The 20,530-nt window shown below is 38.7% G+C and overlaps 1 protein-coding gene across 1 annotated transcript in view; it reads left to right on the top strand.

Moving 5' to 3' along the window:
* Nucleotides 1-3,983: 3,983 nt before the first annotated feature.
* ARHGAP35 (Rho GTPase activating protein 35) overlaps nucleotides 3,984-20,530 on the top strand; it is a 1,275,888-nt gene continuing 1,259,341 nt past the window's right edge. Inside the window, exon 1 of the mRNA XM_044055505.1 lies at nucleotides 3,984-5,125. The gene's annotated coding sequence lies outside the window, so the exon portion shown is untranslated. The remainder of the gene's footprint in view (nucleotides 5,126-20,530) is intronic.

Genomic DNA, 20,530 nt, shown 5'->3' with positions numbered 1-20,530 from the left:
GGCTGTAGGCCTTATTCAACTCCAGAATTCAAGCACAGTATTCCAGTGAAAGTCCGCAGATTAGCCCCCAAACAACCGCCCCCCCCCCTCCATCTGTGCTTCTAGGTCTTCCTTTCATCCCTGCACATTGAGTCTCTAGTGAGGAATTACCTTACTGAATCTAGCTTCCCAGGCTCCTGTCTTTTATAATAAAGTCAAGTCCTTAGGATTGGTTAATTGTTTGTGTAAACCACTGCAAGAAAATTTCCATACATTGCAAAAATATCAGAAAAATAACATTTACATAACACATTTTATAGATTCATCAAACTCAACATGTTGCAGTAAGTACGGTCATACAGAAAAAGCAAAGAAAATACTGTAGACTACTTATAAGCAACTTGTCAAATCCGGGATGGCCACACTACGTAAAGGTTACTGCTGCATATGCAGTTTCCAGATTCATGCGCTTAGAGCAATACAATAAGAAAGTGAGAAAGCATATATTGTAGAAAATGGAGTAAATATGCAAAAACATGTAGCATAAAGAGAGTAAACATTGTGATGCTTAAATGACAAAATGTTAAATACAAAAAGAAATAACAGTTTCTGAAATAGAAAAGCATTTACTGAAAAGGACAAAACTGATTACCAAAACAGATGCAGAAGAAACTTAGAGAAAGAGCACATGAATCACTACATTAGCAATAACATATGGATGTGCACACGTGTACTTGGGAATGTACTACCTAGGCAGGAACGGAATTATGATCATATAACATCTGCTTGTAATAAACTGAAGAACATTTAAGACTTCCTAACATAGATCCTATATCATATCAGCTCACTGTTAATACCACTGCTTGGGAAACCACAACACTAAAGATTGACAACTATCCTCATTTTAATACTTTTCAATTCAAATATTTCTTTACAACACAAGGTTTCTGAAATCAAATATTTCTATTAGGCACAAGGTTTCATTCACATAAAAGTTCCATCATGCTGTGCAGCAATTGCTAACATTATTAAGACTAAAAACTACTTTTGTAAGATAGTGGGAGTAGCAAATAGGAAAAACTGCAGATCAAGACAATGAAAAGAAAGCCACAGTCAGGCTTCTACTAACTGAACCGTACTGCACAGCAAAAAGAAACATCATGGTTGAGCTAAACTGCAGGTGAGGGTGAACTTTTCCTTTAAAAAAAAAATAAAATAAATAATAATAATAATAATTAGGCAGAGAATACTGATACTAGCTGCAGGGACAGTAAAACATTTTAAATAAATTTAACTGGACATCTGAAAAAAAAATTCCTTACTGTAAGCCCATTGGGCCTAGTTTAAAATAAGTATCCTGAATTATCTGCTTGTCTGTTAACTTGTCTCCTTGGAGCTTTTCTCCCCGGGCCTCCACTGAAAGTGGATATATATCTAGTTGGACTATCCCGGTCAACAAATGTAAAAAAAATAAAATAAATAATAAAACCTTAGTCTTGACTGCAATCAACCTTTAGATACTTGTTCCACCCGCACCATGACCATCTTTATACCACAGCTTGATAAAAAGCATCTTGAAACTACAACTCTAAGCTGAAATAAAAGCACTAATTAACCAGCAAACACACTGCATAATCTAAAAGCATAACTTCAAAAAGTATACTGATTATACTCTGAAAATGAGAAAAAAAATAACCGTATAATACCGAGGTTCATACCCAAAAACTTTACCATAAGATTGTTGTAACAACCTGCCACATATGGCACTACAAATCAATTAACAGCTTTAAATGCTGTTAAACATCTCACATTAACACAAGACCTCTTTTTTTGGCTCACTTCAGGGCAGCAGCTGAAATTTTTTTTTTTTAATAATAATAAGAGCAATGAACACACTTAGTGTGGACTACCTTCCCTGCACAATCTCAAGGTATTTTCACGCTATAACACTTTGCACTGCCACATAAACGGCAGCTGAAACTCTTATGTAATAAAAAAATGGTCAAGTCTTCAACCATACCAGCTGTTATGTACTATTAAAACAAATGCAATTTATCTGAAGGGCAAGCTTCTCTACACCCATTTCTCAAATGCGTAACATTGCAGTTATTAAAAAAGATATGATCATGACCCTCTCCATAATTGCTAGCTAAGATGTGATGAAAAACATCTGTGCTTTCATTTTCTAGTATAGCTGTGCAACATTTGAGCAGTATTATCACATGATAACTCCAAAACGTTGGACTGGATACTCACACCTGTAAACCCCCTCTCTTATTCCTTCTTTCATGGCTGGTCAATTTTTTCAAACTCATATCCTTTCAGTTTTCCAAAGTCAAGTCACTTCCCCTTCGAAAGTGCTGCTATTTAGTAAAACTCTCTGTACTATACTCACTAACCATTTAAACGCTCATCTTTATAAAATGGAGATAAATCATTGAGGAAGCTTATTTACTGCAAAGTGAATCTACACATTTTACCAATGCAAGCAGCATAATACATTTTTGATTCCTTGAAAGTTGGTCCTATGCAGGGTCATTTTAAGCATGTCATGCCACCTATTAACTAGTTGAGACCACATTCCCAGTTCGACGTTTGTTACACAAAAGAAAAACAGATACATTTGTATGTGTATGAACATTTATACTCCACCCTTTAACCAAGATTGTATTCAGTGTATTTTCCCTATGACTCACTCAGATACATTTACTTGCTCTCACAAGGTATCCGGTGATGAAAGTGAACAGGAACATCCTGTGTATTCGTACTTCCAACAGATAATGCACTCATGTACTTATGCTTGTGGTGTATTTGAAGCAAAATTCTTAAAAATTACAATACCAGATTTAGAAGTTGCATTCTTAAAGCAGTTGATTTAGTCATAAAATGTGTATTTTAATTTTTTCTGTACATTATTTATTGTACTATCGTGAGGCTGTGGACATGTTTGGATTCATTAAGTCTTCAAAACAAAGTTAAAACACATTTCATATTCGCTCAGGTCAGAATTTTTCCACCTTTTCGCCCTTTGCTACCCCGAGTTTGTTACCCTTCCTTTGCTGATGATATTGAGTAAGAATACCAACCACCACTTACTGACATCGTGCTTTTAGCTGCTTTTGCTTGAAGAATGACTGAAGGAAGTTTGAATTCTGAATGGCTTTTTCCAATATCTAGTTATGGAAAAGGTGATACCATACCTCTCAAGCTATCCAGATTTTCGCCACATATTTGTGGTCTAGTTCTCATAAAATGTGTTTCTCTTCCCCCTGCAAATCTTTAAAGACCGAAATCAGTAAATAGTGACAGACTTTTCAGTTTCGAACTTCATAACCTTCGGAAAATGCATACTAATGCACAACATGTTATTCTAGTAACTTTCTGTCTCTATTTTTGGGCCTTTGTCCAGACTTATTGTGCTAAGCGTTTGAGAGGTATGGGTGATACCGTACTGCACAAATAAGTTATAAGTTAGTAACTCTCATTAAAAAAGCGATCTGTTTAAAAACAAGACAGATGGTCAACCAGAGTCGCAATTCTCTAGTGTGTGGTGTCCATACTTGCAACTTATATACGATATATGTCACAAGTGTTTATATTTTTTAAACGGCTTTCACCGTGAAAAACAGTAAAGCCGACGTACCAGAATGTGTGAATTTTAAGGCAGTACATCTTGACTTCGAAGCATATTTCTTACTAAAATACCCCCCCCCCCCCAACTTGTTTTCATAACGTAGCACCGGTTAAAAAGAGAATCAAATGCTATTGTGAGAAACAAACAAAAACTGACCAAACAAGTTAAGCTTCTCATCAAGATAAGTATCAGTGTAAAGGTTAAAACACCGACAGAAAGTAGAAACCGAACTGATTGATCACAACATGGCTTGCAATAAAAGAAATACAGAAACGAGTACTGTAGCACTGTGGCAAGAATTAAATCTATATTAATAATTCTAAAATAGCTCTGGTAAGACATTCTTGTGATTTTTTTAATACATGCCCTGCCAGGTATCAAAAGACGACGCTCAGCAGCTGTTAATAAATCTATGACAAGTCTCTGCTTTCTCTGGGGAAAAAAAGACACCATAAACTAACAGTAATAAACGCAATCACCGTAGTGTAGCAGTTACTTATAACTTTACAGGACGAAAATATGTAACTGCTTTACTCTGGAAAGATCTTCTGGTTGGAAAATTCTTCTTCTTATCACCTGGCAATTTTTTGTTGGATCATCGTTCCACAAGAACTGCAGCACACCAGATTTCCCAGCCCTTTTCGTCAAAAGGGAGGCTCCCTCTTTTCTTAAACTCTTGTTGATCTAGTCTTCACTTTGTTCTTCACATAATATAAAACAATTATCCTTTTTTAGAAAAATTATTACATACTACGTGTTATCGTAATAATTAAAACGAACACCATATAAGTAGCGTAATACTTCAAGACGACTAGGTATTGGTATCTACTGTAACTTAGCCCGGACTTGTTTTCAATCTTCACTGCCCCTTGAGGGATACACATTCCTGCTCGGGCGAGTCCTCCTACCATCTCTCTCTTGTAATGCTCGTTCGCAAAAAGAAACGTAGGAAAACGCAGTAATCACGCCGCCTCTTCTCATTCAAGCTGCTTGCCTTCGTACACGCGCACTCCCCCTTCTCCTCCCTTTTCTTTTTTCCTCCTTCGCGGCATCGTCTCCTTCGTTTGTTTCCCAAACCATCTCCCTCAAGTCGCGCGCTGGCACGCGCTCGCTCTCTGTGTCAGGAAGGATTTCTCGCAGCTGCTACCGGCCGCCATTACAGTCAATTCACACCCCAACCGAGACATAAGTGGGACAAGAAAAGGTGTGGGTACCGTTTGGATCTTAACGCAACTTCCACAGAGTATCAACATCAGTGTCAAGGAAAAGGAAGGCTTATTTCGGGTGGAGACTTGACAACAGCCGCATTATGCATGCTTGTCCGTGGGGAAAGCAGTGCCGCCGCCTCAGGAGGGCTGAGGTTGAATTGGAAAGCGCCGTATAAAGGAGCCGGGACAGGGACTTGGAACAGAAGTAGCATATTCTGGTATACTCTTGCATCGTTTCACGGCGAACATAAAGACTCCATGAAAACGATGGAGAAAAGAGAATGCAGGACTGAATCATGTCGTGGTACGTACTTATTGGCGTTAAACAAGATTGCTTGTGCCGTGATGCTTTATAACAAGTCTGTCTTACAGCGGGTATTGAGCACGTCGCAGGCCCGGGGCTCCAACCCTAAGTGCCGCCCTCACAATACCTGCCTAGACTGAGCCCCCTCCCCCCAAAACTGGACACACTAGGGAAGGGGATAAGTAGCTGTTCGTGCTGTACTTTGTCTATGTACCTCCCTGTCCCCGTTATTAAGGCCCGCAGCACTGTTTGTAGGGCAGCTGGCAGCAGCGGAGTGCCCACTGACACCTGGGCAGGGCAGGCCCGGCAGTGAGCGGAGGTTGGCATTATGATTGTTTTGAGAAGGAGGGGCTTTTGGTCTGCACAATCCATACACAGTTTGTTTTTTTTCGTGGTGGTAAGAGACTGTTCTAGGGCATCGGGAATTCTGTGTAATTGAACAAGGGAAGTCTATTTTTAAGTCCATTGTGTATTTGTATTTCAGTGGAATTACCGCATAATTTGCAAGCTTGAAGTGGCCTTTCTCGTATTTTAGAATATCTCTTTGCTTAGTCTAGAGGAGGAGTTCACATTTATAGCTTGTCATGTTTCCTTTTTTTATAGAAAGTGCTGGATAAGATGTTTTGGTGTCTAGTTTGGCTTGTACCTTTTTTAAGTGTTTTAGTTGTGGAGAGGCCTGGGAGGGGCAGCAACACAATAGGGAAGGCTAAAACCCAATGGTATTTTGCGAATGCATTAGTGTGCGGTGGGTTTTGCTAAGGAACGTGGCCTTAAGAGCCGCTTAACCGAAATAAAAATGTGGAGGGGGCGGGGTAGTGTTATCGGTTGTGCTGAAGGTCCTGGAAAGGCCCGTTTGTTGCAGTTGTGGAAGCAGCTGCGCTGTTTATGGAACTGTAAACATGAATCAGGCTGTGTATTGCCCAAGTACTTCCTGTGTTTTGTTCGGTGACGTGCACCCCCTTTGTTTTGCATTGCTGGTCCGCATTTTTTACCTGTTTTTTTAAGGGTTTTCTTAAGTGCATCTAGAGTTTATAGGCTTAGTTTACATCTCTTGTTCAAAATATGGTTTTATGCAGCTAGGTTTTGCATTTAAATGTAACAATAGCTTGCACTGGATGTCTGTATTTCTAAAAATTTAGTTATTACTAAATTTAGCCATCCAAAACCTAGAATGTTAGATCTTCTCCTTGCAGTAAATGGTGCGAGTACAGTTTTGCCCATTACTTCGCTGTGATTTCTGTTTTTGAGTTTGTGTTAGTTGTGCCCCTGCTCCGAGGATATGCCTGTGAGTACACTGTTAATAGTTCTATCAGATTATATTTTATTCTAAGGGTGTAGATATGTATGTGTATGCCCATGCTTGTATGCAAATGTTTACTTAAATATGGAAAACATAATTCTGTATATATACTGATTAAAAACGTGAGTATATTAATCAGTAAAACTGTTTCTTTGACTGTTGTCCCTACTGGGGCTGTTCTAGTTTTTCGGTCTGTATGTAGAAGCAGCTTGTTAAGGATGTCTGATGCTTTTCATTCATGTGAATGGGAAACTTGGATGTTTCTTCCCACAGTAATGCAGTATTGCTGTCTTCTGTAAGAGTCCGTGTTTTAGCCACTGGGGCTGGACTTTTGTTGTGGGTAGGTTGTAAAGTTTAAAATGCTATGCTAACAAGTCAGTGCTTGTGTGGTGCAGTTACCCACCCCCACAGAAAATAAAGCGTTCAGAAGATTTCACTGGCATAATTGATGCTTTAACCATGTTGGACAGTCTTGGGTTGTCCTGGACTTGGAACGCTTAGCTGTTTTGTCTTATAGTCCAAGTTTTAACATGTATGTGTTGGTAGTTTACCATACAAGTTTGAAGAAACTTGATGGGCATTTCTAGGTTTAATACTTTGAATGTGTCTGCCTTTTTGTTTTGAGCCATTTGTAACATTGTGGCTTGATGTCTTTTATCTGTTTGTTGTGGCAACCCCTTCAAAAAGAGCATTTATTGTAATCGGTGTGATTCTTTGTTTAATGCAACCGTCATTGTCTAATGGCTGCTATACAGCATTTCTTTGTATTTTTGTAGTGTTAGCATTTTTAAAAGTTTGGTGTGTAGGAACTGTACAATAACAAGTTGTTTGGTTTTAGAATTTTTTGTATGTGTAAATAATTGTATAAGACTGCAAGGCATACAGTGAACGGGTGGTTGTGTGTTAAAGATAATGGGGGTGGAAATGGGGGGGCACAGATGCATGCTGAATAAAGCATCTGCTATGGAAAGAAAAGCCTACATGAGGAAATGATTTGGAAGCTCCAAAATAAAGAGTTGAGAGGAAATGCGATGGTAATCAGATTGACTGTGTTTTATAATTTTTGCCTATGTATTGTTTGTTCTGCAGTAGCTTCCACAGTCCAAGCTTTTAGCAACAGTTTGGGCTAATACTTCTGTTTAATTTGGGGGAAGTTTTTTTTCAAAGGGACAGTCAGATATGGATGCTTTGACGGACCTCTGCTATTACAAAAGCTAGGAAGTATCTAGATGTGAAAGATAGTTTCTGGCCAGAGGTAATTGCTCGGAATGTGTTGTGAACAGTGGCGGATCCAGGAATCTGCAAAGGGGGGGGGCGCAGTCTAGTTAGTCAACTATCAGGGTTGGAGTGACACTGGTTTTCGAGGATGTGTAAAGATCACTTGAAGATGCTTTGACATCATGTTTGAAAAGAAAGCAATATACATTCAGTTGACAGAAGAACTCTAATACAATGTTCATGGAGATGGTTAACACTAAAAGGTATCTTCTCATAGGCTGATGTGTGTACTAGGCTAATGGCCTTGAGCCTTTATAAGCCTAGCCTACAGGACTGCCCTGGGCATCTTCTGATACCTAATATAATTGTAATGCAGTAAACAACTGTAGTAGACAGGTGGGGTAGTTGCAGATAGTTTTACCTCCTTCTACTCTCCGAGGCAATAAAACACTCTGAAGTAACTGCAGGTATTCACTGAGCTGGGGAATTTACTCATAAGTTAGTCACTATAGACAGGATGCCTACTGCAGATTAGATGGTACCACTCTGTAGCTAGGATGTGTGCATGTTGCGGATTATTCTTGCTTGCTTGTTGGCTATTAAAACATGCTTCAGTATCAATATCACTTTCTTTACATTCAAACTTTTCACCTTATTTGACAGGGGATAAAAGTGATTTAAAGGGAGCATTTGTAGATGAGCTAGGACTCGTATGATGTCATCCTGTGTGCTGAGAACACACCCTTCATGCCCAACTTCAATGCCTACTACTCATTCCGATTCTTTACTTTGAAAAGTCCCCATGGCTGGTGGAGGGTTATCTATATATCTCCAGAGCTCCATCATAACTGGGTTTATACAGTGAAATAATGACCTAGAAATGCTTTATGCATTGTTAATGTAAATAAGATAATCTACTACATACTAGCCCATTACCAATCCCCTTTCATGTCACTAGCAACTTATAAAAACATACCTAAACTGAGGTCACCATGCCTCTCAACCTACAGACGTCAAAAATACAGACAAAGGCTCTTAGAAAGCAGATACATCCAGCCAAATATATGGACAGTTAAATTTGTATACCTATTACCTAACATCATAACTCCTACTTCACTATGACTAACAGAAACAAGGTGGAGAAAGGTATCAAAAATGAATCATGCAGGCATAGTAATTCCAAAGTGGAGGCCTTTCTCTTTTCATAAGGAAAGGTGATGGTGGAATACAGAAGTCCAGGAAGTCCATAAAAGGAAAGAAAGAAGCAGTTCAGGAAAAAGTGGAAGATAGAAAAGATTGACCAGGCTAGGAAGGTAAACTGGTTGGCTAGCAAAGAAGCTAAGAAAGGAGTTGTAATAGCAAAGAAAATGGCATCAGAGGTCCTCTGTCAGCTTCTGAAAAGTGACTCAGTAGGTGGCACAGAGACACTGTATCAGGTTGCAAGACAAAGACAGAAAGATAAAGAAAATGACACCCTGAAAACCTGCTCACCACTGCACAGGACATCAGAGGAAGAGGGAAGGAGTACTTTAAGCACATTCTGAATGAAGAAAACCCCATAGAAGCTGTACTGTCCCAGACATCGCCTACAATGAGAGAAGAGGTGTCCATCCTATAAGAGGCAAGAACAGCACTAAGGCAAATGAAGTCAGGAAAGCAGCAGGCTCAGATGTGGTTACAGCAGATGTAATAAAGATGAAGAAATGAGGACAAAAGAGCAGAAGCTAAAGTAGCTACAATTGCAGAAAAGATCAAAGAACAGATTACAGTGGTTCAGGCACATGTGCAGAAAAGCAGAAGACAATCTGGTGAAGACTATTTGGGACAGACAGGAAGTAAGTCAGGGAAAATGAGGGCATCCAGCAAACAGGTGGATGGATTGAGAGAGAAGATCTGCAACAGTCAGGCATGAGTGTTGAAGAAGGTAGAATTGAGAGATGGTGACAGTTAACATGATCCCTGACCCCATGTAGAAAATGGGGGGGGGGGTTAGTGATGGTAAGATGGCTAGTAGATTGTCTAAAACGTAGAATCTTCATAGTGTCAGTGGCAACTGTCCTACCAAGAAGCATGAAGGCAACCAGTCCTGTCCCAAGTGCTCAGTATTTGAACACCTTCTTTTGGCATTTACTTTTTTTAAATCTGTAGGCTATAAACGAGGAGCTCTGGTTAACTAAGTTTACAAATGACTGCAAACAGCCCCAATTTCCCTACACTTTACCAATAACTAGTGTATGGAAAACAGGCTCGGCTTAAATGCAAACAAGTGCAATATTGTCTCCTTTAGTAGAAAGCACATGTGGTAGAATCATGTTTAGCCACAAACATGTTGTGGTTGTATTTCAGGTTAAATTTTTTTCTGTGGGAAATCACTGATGGTGTGATGTCTGTATGCCAGTAGTGATGCCCTGTTTTAAGAAATTTTCCCATCTCTGAGTTGGTGCATCTGCGGAATTAGTGTGTAAAATTCAGCCCCCTCCCCAAAAAAAAAAAAAAAAAAAGCTTGAAGTGCTATTTTCAGCCCTTGTGTATTTTGGAAAATTCTGCATTTTGTTTGTAGCAGAGCTATTGGTTTTGACTAAATGTGACTTGAACAAAAGATATATTCATAAACAACTCCTCACTATCTCCTATAAGAACAGCTGACATGGCTTCCATCCAGCCTGCAGTACAACTACTGCTCTACTGCCAGTCACTGACACCATAAACAAAAACAGGGACTCAGGCAAACGTGTTTCGTCTTTCCTTGACCTGTCTAAAGCCTACAGTATAGTTTCTCACCCTAAACTCATGTGTAACCTGAAGTATAAACCTAGACATTTTACAAAATTTTAGACAGTTGGGAAGTATAGGTAGGAGTAGGGGAGCTACCACATTTTGCCTTTTCTTTTACAACCTAAGATGAGATGCTTTACAATAGAAGAAAAGTTTTATCCCAGAATTGCTTGGAGAGGCTCATATCTATCAACCTCTTTTCTCAAGAATTTGGGACAAAGGGACAAAATCGGGGACAGATTTTAAGTATTGATTGTTATAAACATAAAAAAGTTGCTTGAATAAAACATATACACACACATTTTACATGAGGCAGACCAAAACATGTGACAAAAATGTGGATGACTGAGAAGTACAGACTAGATAAGATGACAAAAAATAAAGAGAACATATTTTAGATAAATAGTCTTCAGAAAGATGCACTTGCTTTAATGAACAGTACCGAACTGCACTTCATTTTCAAGATGCTGCTACACCGCATAAGAGTTAGGCATTTATGTTTTGTCACCCCCCCCCCCCAAAAAAAAAAAGTCTAATCAGACTCTGAGGCATACCCTTGAACTTCTTAACTCAGTCATTCTGTACATGTCAGAGAGCTCCCTGAAAGCGATAATGCTGTGCTTATTTGATTACCCGGAAAGTTCAACTGGGTAGGTGCCTATTTTCAGCCAAGGCCCAGACATAAAAGCCCCATAGTGTTACAAAAACACTAAGATAATGTTGCAGTCTTCAAAAAAATACAAAAACATCAAAGTAATTTTTAGAAGTCCAAAAGACTATAAGTTTAAATAATCATACCAAGTTAAATATAATATGAAATCATTGGTTAAGAATAGATGCAACTGATATGACAATGATCTAATATTTAACTGACAGAGGGGAGAAAGGAGGCAAAGGTATGAATAGGTACTTGTTCATATTTAGGAATATAGTGCCCCGTCTGAGACCAGTACAAAAAATAACTTTTTGAACTGAAAAAGATTAACAAATGTCTGTAAGTCGTTCAGTAGAAGAACCCAAGATAAAGACAGAATTGTAAAGGACCACTTGAAAAGCACATGGAAACATTGCCTTGAAATGGAGATAATCCGGAAGGGTCAGTATTTCTAAAAGTAATCTTGTAGAGTTGTGTAAGGTTGTAAGTCTTAGGAGGCCAGAGAAAAAGAAAAAAATAGTTTCCATCCAAAATGATTATAAAAATCATCCCACAGCATTATCAAGGGTGAAAGCGGTCCGAATTTCAATGCCCTACTAAAAAAGCAGTAATCAAGAAGGGATACTGTAGCAAAGTTCAAATATGTATATAGTATAAAATACTTTTAGCTCTCACATTTGTGCAGTAAAAACTGCATACAAGTTAATATCCCATGCCATGGAGTTAAAAACAATGGCAACATAGTAAATGAGATGTCCTCTTTTATTTATTCATTTGATAATTGGGTAGGAGGGCTGGTCCAATTTAAGTCCCATTAATTAAATGGGACCAAATGTATCATTTTCAGGTTTAGCCCAGAAGTGCACAGTAAAGAGAGACCGTGACAAGTTTACATTGGTTCAAAAAGTAGCATGCACAAAGTTTAGATATGTAGAACATTTAACAGACTTGACTATAAAACAGTTTCCTAATATAGCCATTTTACAGTATATGGAAATTACATGGAGGTAGGACTGCCATATATTTTTTACAGAAATGTGAGATTTTGCAAGACAAATTATAGCAACAGCCAGCATAAAGACCCGAACTTGACCTTTATGCCAAAATAAAAACACACACTTGTACAATAGAAGTATTTTTGTATTGTTTCATAATAATAATAAGGTGTTTCAGATACTATACATATACGTCTTAGAAGTACAGGCAAACACAGGAGGACTATGGCTGACCAAGTTTGCCGATGACTGCAAACTGGGAGCCATAATTGACACTCTGGCTGACACAGACATCCTCCAAAAGGGCCTCAGACTGACACCTGGTGTCAGTCATGGCCTCAAGTCATTCTGTTTGGGAAAAACAAAACACCCACGAATTACCACATAGGTGGCAGCCCTCTTGATACAGAAGAGGTAATAAGAGATCTGGGGACTCGGGTAGATAGTAATCTCTCTTGACAATCATTTCGCCAAGGTGGAAATCCTTCTATGTAGCCCATCTAATTACTAAAGGGTTTGCATCTAGAAATGGAGAAGTTATAGTGCCCCTTTACTTGTCACTCATCAGGCCCATCATAGTGTACAATGCCCCATTTGGGATGTACCTCACAAGACATTTCAGCAGTTGGAAAGACAGACCACAAACATACCTCACCAAGAGGATTACTGGCCTCAAACATATGCCCCATGCAGCCAGACTGAAAAATCTTTGGCTGTACTCGGTGGCATATCGTTTACTCTGAGGTGATCTCTGCCTGAACTACCAAGCCATGTCCAACTCAAAATTAATGGATATGCTCCACCTAAAGAAATCCATGTCACTGCGAGCCACGTGCTCTAGTAAGCTAAATCTCACCACAACAATAAATAGAACATGCTGGAGCAACAGATTCCTGTCACAGAGACTCCCCATGATTTGGAAAAAAATCCCTAATGACATTAGGCAGAGCCCCTCACTAACACTCTTCAAGAGAAACCTTGACTAGTGGATGGGAAACAGAAAATACACCCCCCGGATCACGTCATTGACTCTGCTTGACAGAGGCAGAGTTAATTAATCAATGGGGTGGCGAAAACAGACACATTCTGGCTAGGCTTATAAATTCCCTCGGGCAGATAGCCTAGTACTAACCTTTGAACAAATAATAGTTCATACGACCCAATATATTTCATCACAAAATCTCAGGATATTTGGCATTTTAAGCCCCACCCACAAGATGCAAGTACCCAAACAGGGACCGCTCTGCAGAAAGAGGGACAGGTGGTAACTCTACATGGAGGGAGAAAAAAATAAAAAACACTCCTTGACATTACTGATGCTCCAACAGTGCACTGCATGTAGTGTTTCATCACTATCCAGACATTAAAAATGGAACGTCTATATTACGCAGTCATAAACTGCAAAGAGCATTACCATTGGGGAAAAAGACTGTCGCCATATCCTTGTGCGGCGTAACAGTACTGTACAAACTGCATGTTTGAGAAGAGGAAAAAATACATTTAAAAGAAATAACGAACAAACTGATACAAGCATCACTGCAAACACAAAACAACCTGTTTAGACATCCATAGACTAACAATGTTCCTGCCATTCATCATATCTCAGATTCTCCAAGCATACCAAAGCACTGCCCTGCTAAAAAATTAAGATATAAAACTCTGTGCATCTTTAGACTGAAGATAAATGTGCTTTCACTGTCAGTATTTCTGCTATAGTCCACAAATAGTCTACTAAACCGCTGCTGGTTGCACCCTTCCAGTACAAAGTAGCAATTCACCCACTTGGCTTGACATGCAAGAATGTCACATGCCTGGCTCTCAACCTCTTAGTACAAAAAAATCTGGACAAAGCCCCACAAATAGGGACAATGTTTAAATATTAAATTTAAATGTGTACTATAAACTTGAAAGTTGCTAGAATAAAATGTTTTGTGTTACCATGCAATTTTTGAAATATATGACGTCTGAAACTCGAATGAATTCAATACTCGCTGATTTGCCACAAAAATCCAGAGAATCACAGATTTTATGAGAAACAATAAAAATTTGAGGCAAAAATCTGGACAGTTGACACACGGCATAACAACAATCCTAACCTGAACATAGACTAACTTAAAGTGGATCAAGCCCTTACAGAACTTGAATTCCGATGATGCACCAGCTGCAGTTCCACACACAGTTAAACACAAGCACACTCCCTCAGATGCCAATCCAAGGTAAAAAAAAAAAAATAAACTTTTTCAAAAGCTGTAAAATTAATTCTAATAGCATTTAATTGCAATTCTTAAGCAAAATGAACAGCTGCTTGCATTTTGAAACTACAGTCCTAAAACTGTTCACTTCCATTGCCAATTAGGAAGACAAGAAATTGTTCCCAGGCAAGTAGATACAAAGACCATAACTCACGTAACAAATGCCTTTTCACATGTAACAGTCCTGAGTCGTTACATACACATTAGCTGTATGTGTTACTGACTCTGCTTGGAGAATCTGTGCAATCAAGGAAACGGGATCTATAACATGGCTTTGGAGAATAATAGCAATAAGAAGCACTGTACTATGCAGTAAAAAAATATTCCAAGCAGGATCTCTAATTTAGGCGTTGTACCGCAAATTGGCATTGTGCAATTACCTACAGACATTTATTTGCCGTTATCTAATCAGAAGACGTTACTGCTATGTTTAAGCGAGAGTTGCACTGACAAAGTTTATAAAATGAATATATACAACTTTAAAAAATAGATGCCTATGACACAATAAAACATCTTAACAAATAATGCAATTAATACAAAAATGGCAGCTATTTCAGCCAGAAATAGTCAAAATGTGCATTATATAAATAATGAAACCGGAACATTCAATGCTCTGTCCATCTACAGAAAGCAGGATAAATTTATAATGCTGCCTGGAACGCAAACGGAGCTTTTCATTCCATAGGGAATATAAACATCGAAGGGACAAAGGATTATGCAGAAACATGATTCTGTGGGTGGGACTGCCCATTACATCAATGAGATATGAGGGTGAGTACTGATGTTTAGGTTTCAGTCCGAGAACGGAAAAGGCATTTTCAGTTGGTATAGTGCTCCTTTAAGGAAAAAAAAAAACTCTGTGTTTATGAATACAGTTCCATGCTCACTACAGCAATTCTCCTTCAATACTTGATTCAAGTAACTTGAACAGGATGTCGTTCAACTCTGCAGTTTGGTGCTTATCGGAACACATATATTTTGGTATTGCATTTTCTGATGTTAACAAAAGCACAGAGCAGTGCATTTCTTTTTTTTTTTTCTAACTTGGAGAACAGCTTTAAAAAGGGGGTGGTGCGCGCCCCTGCGCCTATACCTAAATCTGCCATTGGTGATGGTGGTGTTGCTGAATCCATGCATGGGCATAGTGAGGTATTGGATGTGTAGTGCATAGTTGCATATACCAGAATGCGTATTGTAACAGGACAGCATTTTTAATGGATGAGCGGTGATGTTTGGTACTTAACCAAGCACTCAAACTCGCACATTGTGTGAACTAGACCAGTAGGTACTAGAATGGAAATGTAAAAATGCCAGAAAGGAGCAAGGCTTGTATAATAGGTTTATCTATTGAAATGCATATTTAGCTTTTAGGAAACACTACTTTCTTGCTCGTTTTGCAGGAGATACAGTGGTCTTGGAAATAACTGATTATTCAAATCAGTTTTCAGTAACCGTCTCGGACAGTGTAAAGGTGGTAGAGTGGGATTTAATCCTCCCAAATCTGTGATTCTCAGAATGAGCTATTGGTGTTTTGAGGAACTGCATCTTGATCACTTGAGGTACTAACTGCTCATGTGCAAAAGTGTCCTCGGTCAGAGATTGCATCTATTTGTGCTTACTTGCTGTATGTGACTGACTAGGTGGTGAAAGATCCATTTAATACAATTTTCAGAGACTCCCCTACTAGAACAAACAAGACTAATAAAGAAAGCACCTTAGATTGGATACTCGTTAATAATCAATCCCAGACTTATGAATCCGGAACCCTCCCTGATGACATAAGTGACCACTCACTAACCTACATTATCAGGCTCAAAACCAGTCCACCCCTTCAACCTATATTTAGGACAATTAGAACTGAGAAAAACTTCAACTTGGATCTATTCCTAAGTGAACTTGGAGCATGTAATTGGTCCCCCTTTAAAACACCTTTCTCTAGATGAAGCTGTTGATTACTTTAAAGGAAATTTCCTAGCCATACTCTACCACCATGCTCCTACCCACTATATTAGGATAATAACTAAATCCGCTCCTTGGCTTTCTAAGGAAACTAAGCAAAAAATCTATCTCAGAAATAAATACTGGAATAAGTCACGCTTAACTAAAAATCCTGCTGACCTTCAAAACTGCAAACAACTGAGAAATGGAACAAAAAAAAGCTATACTGTCCGATGAACAAAACTATTACCTACAACCTCAGCAGACCCACCACAAAAGTTCTGGGCAAGTATTAATCAATTATTACATCCTGGTCAATCTGTCACACCTAACCCACAAGGCACTGACGAGGACAATCCCAAACAAACTGCTAATGCCTTTTAATACCTTTTTCACCAAAGCAATTCAAACTCTTGCCAGTCAGCTCTCTCCTCAGAACGTAACTATATCTAATTCTGGCACTAACCCACCACCTCCATTTCTCTTCCAACCTGTCCAAACAGCATTCATTCTCATTCTTATCCGAAAACTCAAACCATGCACTCCTTCTGCTGACCAGCTACCCGCAGAATACTTACAATTGGCGGCCAAATCTATTGCTTATCCAATCTCTATTCTCATCAATAGAGAACCATCACTGAAGGATATATCCCCAAACTTTGGAAAGTCTCTCATATTATTCCCCTTCATAAAGGGGGAGACTCCACTGAACTCTCCAACTATCGTCCCATAGCCCTACTTTCTCCTTTATCTAAGATTATGGAAAGCTGTATCCACAGGCAATTGCTAGACCACCTTCTCCATAATAACCTGCTTTCCAACTCCCAACATGGTTTCAGACCTTCCCATAACACTACTACTGCCCTTCTCTCCTTTATAGACATCAACAAAAAACGTAACCTTAACATGCTTTCCTCTGCACTTTTCATTGACCTGTCCAAGGCTTTCGACATGGTAAGTCACAATATACTCGTATAAACATTCTCAAATCTGTCACTTGGCATACTAGCCATAAAATGGTTCCAGTCCTACTTAAATGACAGACATCAAGCTGTGCTCTGGAACACCATTCTTTCTACCCATCTACCTGTTAATATTGGTGTACCTCAAGGGTCCATATTGGGCCCTCTCCTGTCTTCTATATTCATCAATGACCTTCACCAAGTAGTTCTCCAAGCTACATGTATACAATACGCAGATGACTCTACATTTATATGCTCAGCCACTTCTGTATCTGAACTTCATTCCTATACACAAGACATATTTAACTCTGTAGAACTATGGTTTACAAAACGCCATCTCCTACTAAACCCTAAAAAAACTAAACTTCTCCTTTTTACACCTACCAGTAAATCTCCCCCAATAGACTTCACTGTAACATCCAATAATGGTACTCTTTTTTATATCCCAAGATCTTACTACCAAACTGCTAGGCATCACCATAAACAACAACATTAACTTTGACACCCATATCAACAACACTTTGAAAACTACTAATAAAAAAAAAAACGGGCTCACTTTATAGGATCAAACCCTTCCTCACTCCTGCAACAAGTATAACTACTGCCCACACCCATCTAATCTCTACCCTTCTTTATGCCTCACCCATATTTACTAATCTGTCGAAAAATAACCTTAAAAAACTAGAAAACTCCTGCAATAATATAACCAGATTTGCCACAGGTAACCCTTACAGAACACACCACTGTATTAATCTAAAGCATCTAGGGTGGCTTGAATTACAGCAGCAGCTGAAATCAACTTGCCATCGCCCATAAAATACTTTATCAACCTGCCAAGACACTCATCCTATCTAACCTATTTTTCACCCCTTCTTTAACCTGAAGTCCCTAAGATCTTCACAAAAACTTCTTGTAAATATCAATAAATTAAACAATAGAGCTGGAGACTCTCTTCTCTAATACTGTTGAAAAAACCTGGAATCTACTTCCCTCCGAACCTTCCACACTTCCCTCTATTACTCTGTTCAAAAATAAACTTAAGCTCTTCCTCAAAACACATTGGATGTGCCCGTGTACTAAACCTGACTGACCGACATGCTCTTGTTACTTGATTCAGCCTTACCTTCTCATCTGTGCAACCATTTAATCTTAACGGCTACTATTCTACCTCTCCATCACACTCTTACTTATTAATGTATTCTCAAAAAAAAGAAACATGTTATACTACCAGATGTATTACTCAACTGCTACTCCATATTACCTTCTTTTTATCTTCCTTTTATCTACATTTATACTGTACATTTTACCTATTATTCTTTCTGAACATTTAATTTGTAACTTCATTAGTAGTTGTACTAAGTCTATTCAAATATTTTGCATTTTTTTATACTTTATAAATGTGTGACCACCTGAAATATTTTTTTCTTTACGGTGAATGTATTTGCATTTTAAATATGTACTGCTGTAGATGTATACCTTATGGGAACTGTTTGGAGCTTCTCTCCCCGGGCCTTTACTAAAAATGGACATATATCCAGCTAGTCTAGCCCGGTCAACAAATGTAAAATAAAATATTGTCAGGTGATATTGTGACATTGTATTTTGGGCATATTAAGAACAGCTCTACCCAATCCATTCCTTTTCCCTAACCATATATTTACAGTGCTTGAGTAAATAAGTTTGTCATTTTGTGCCCATCTATTTGGATATTGAGATGAGTATCCACTTGGTATTTGTTAACCTGCTAAGGCAACGTGCAGTGTAGGTAGGTTTAGTTTCTTTGTATAGGTTGAGTAAAATGTTGAGGGTGGCGGTTGCTGTTTAATAAGCTTGTCAGTAACCCCTGCCGTCGTACAGTTGGGTTACTATAGTGGCCCTTTTAAGTTTGTAAAGCAGCCGCCTTGGGGACTGTGTCTTTCAGCCATTTTTAAAGACACTTTGCTGTTTGACAGGTTTGATTTTGGTAGATAATTGCATTGCTTTATTTTGTTGGGCAGTGTTTTGTTTATACTGAAACAGATTTAGTTCATGTATTCACCAATAAATTGGTAAATGATCTTTTTGTTAACTATAAACTTGTCACTGCGGTCATAGTCATAGGCCAGCTAGGCGGCTGCCTAGGGCACTGCTCTAGTAGGGGCACTTTTCCAGTATTTATTTGGTGTAGGTAGACCAGGATGGGGGCACCAAGTGGTGTGGTGGGGGGCGCCTTGGAGCCCTTTTGCCTAGGGCACCATTTGACCTAAGGCCGCTCCTGGTCATAGTCTTAATGTATGTAATAAAAGCTCAAGCACGTCTGTATAGCATCGCATGTTTTCATTAACGTAGCTCTTCTTTATTGGTCATTGTTAATACTGCTGTGTGTTGGTTGGCTCCCTGTCTTCTGAAGCAAAAACACACACCAGATCACAATTGTCTACAGGAGTCAGTGTTTTTACTAGTGTGAGGCAAACAAGACGGTATGAGGGAAGGACTTGCTGCTGCCATGCCTTTTCTGTTGAAGTTTCTTCCTCTTACTTTGTTGTAATTTTTTTGGTTCTGTTTGTGTTCTTTTAGAAGGTAGATGATTACATTAAGGGATGCCACATCAGGTGTGATTCTAGATAATCCTATTATAATTTGTGTGCTGATTACATTTCAGAATGAGAGAAAAAAAAAACTTGTTTTGGAAAGGTTCATATTAAAGGACTTTATCATTAGTTAAACTTAAGAGTGGGGACTTTCTGTAATGTATTTCTCACACATTATAGGGTTGGCTATGATTAGAGATCCAATCATAATCCTTTTTCCCCTTCTTATTTGAAGTGCGGTAGCGTTTTCGCCTCACAGTTAGACGTTGCCTGTTCGATTCTCAGTTAGTGTCTTCTGTGTAGCGACATGCGTGAATGGGCGTTCCTTAGCTGAAGGTTGTGTGTCAGGCCTGGCAAGCAAGTACGTAAAAATCTACTGCCAATCATTAGCGGACCGGAGTTCTGCTGTTGCGACCCCTAACCGGGAAAAGCCGAAAGACACAAATTTGAAGTACTTAATGCATAATAAAATAATTTAGAAGTGTAGTTATGTTTAGTTATAGATGAGAAGTATATATCTCTCTCTACCTAGCCACCCATTTAGCCACTATGTTGTGTGTTTTTTTTTTTTTTTTATACCAGTTAAGTGGTCTGGGTTAAAACCCTTTTCAGCTGTAACCCACAACATAAGGTGCACAGACTAACACTTCGGTTACATTTATACTTGGTACAATACAAAATATGACAGAAAAACAGTAACGTAGCGATTGTGTAATATTTATATCGGCATAGTCTGCTTT

Source organism: Protopterus annectens, chromosome 1.part0 (assembly GCF_019279795.1).
Source record: "Protopterus annectens isolate FY-2018-M chromosome 1.part0, PAN1.0, whole genome shotgun sequence".
Classification (NCBI taxonomy): domain Eukaryota; kingdom Metazoa; phylum Chordata; order Ceratodontiformes; family Protopteridae; genus Protopterus; species Protopterus annectens.
Note: the sequence above shows the minus strand (reverse complement) of the source record. Positions and strands in the feature narration are given on the sequence as shown.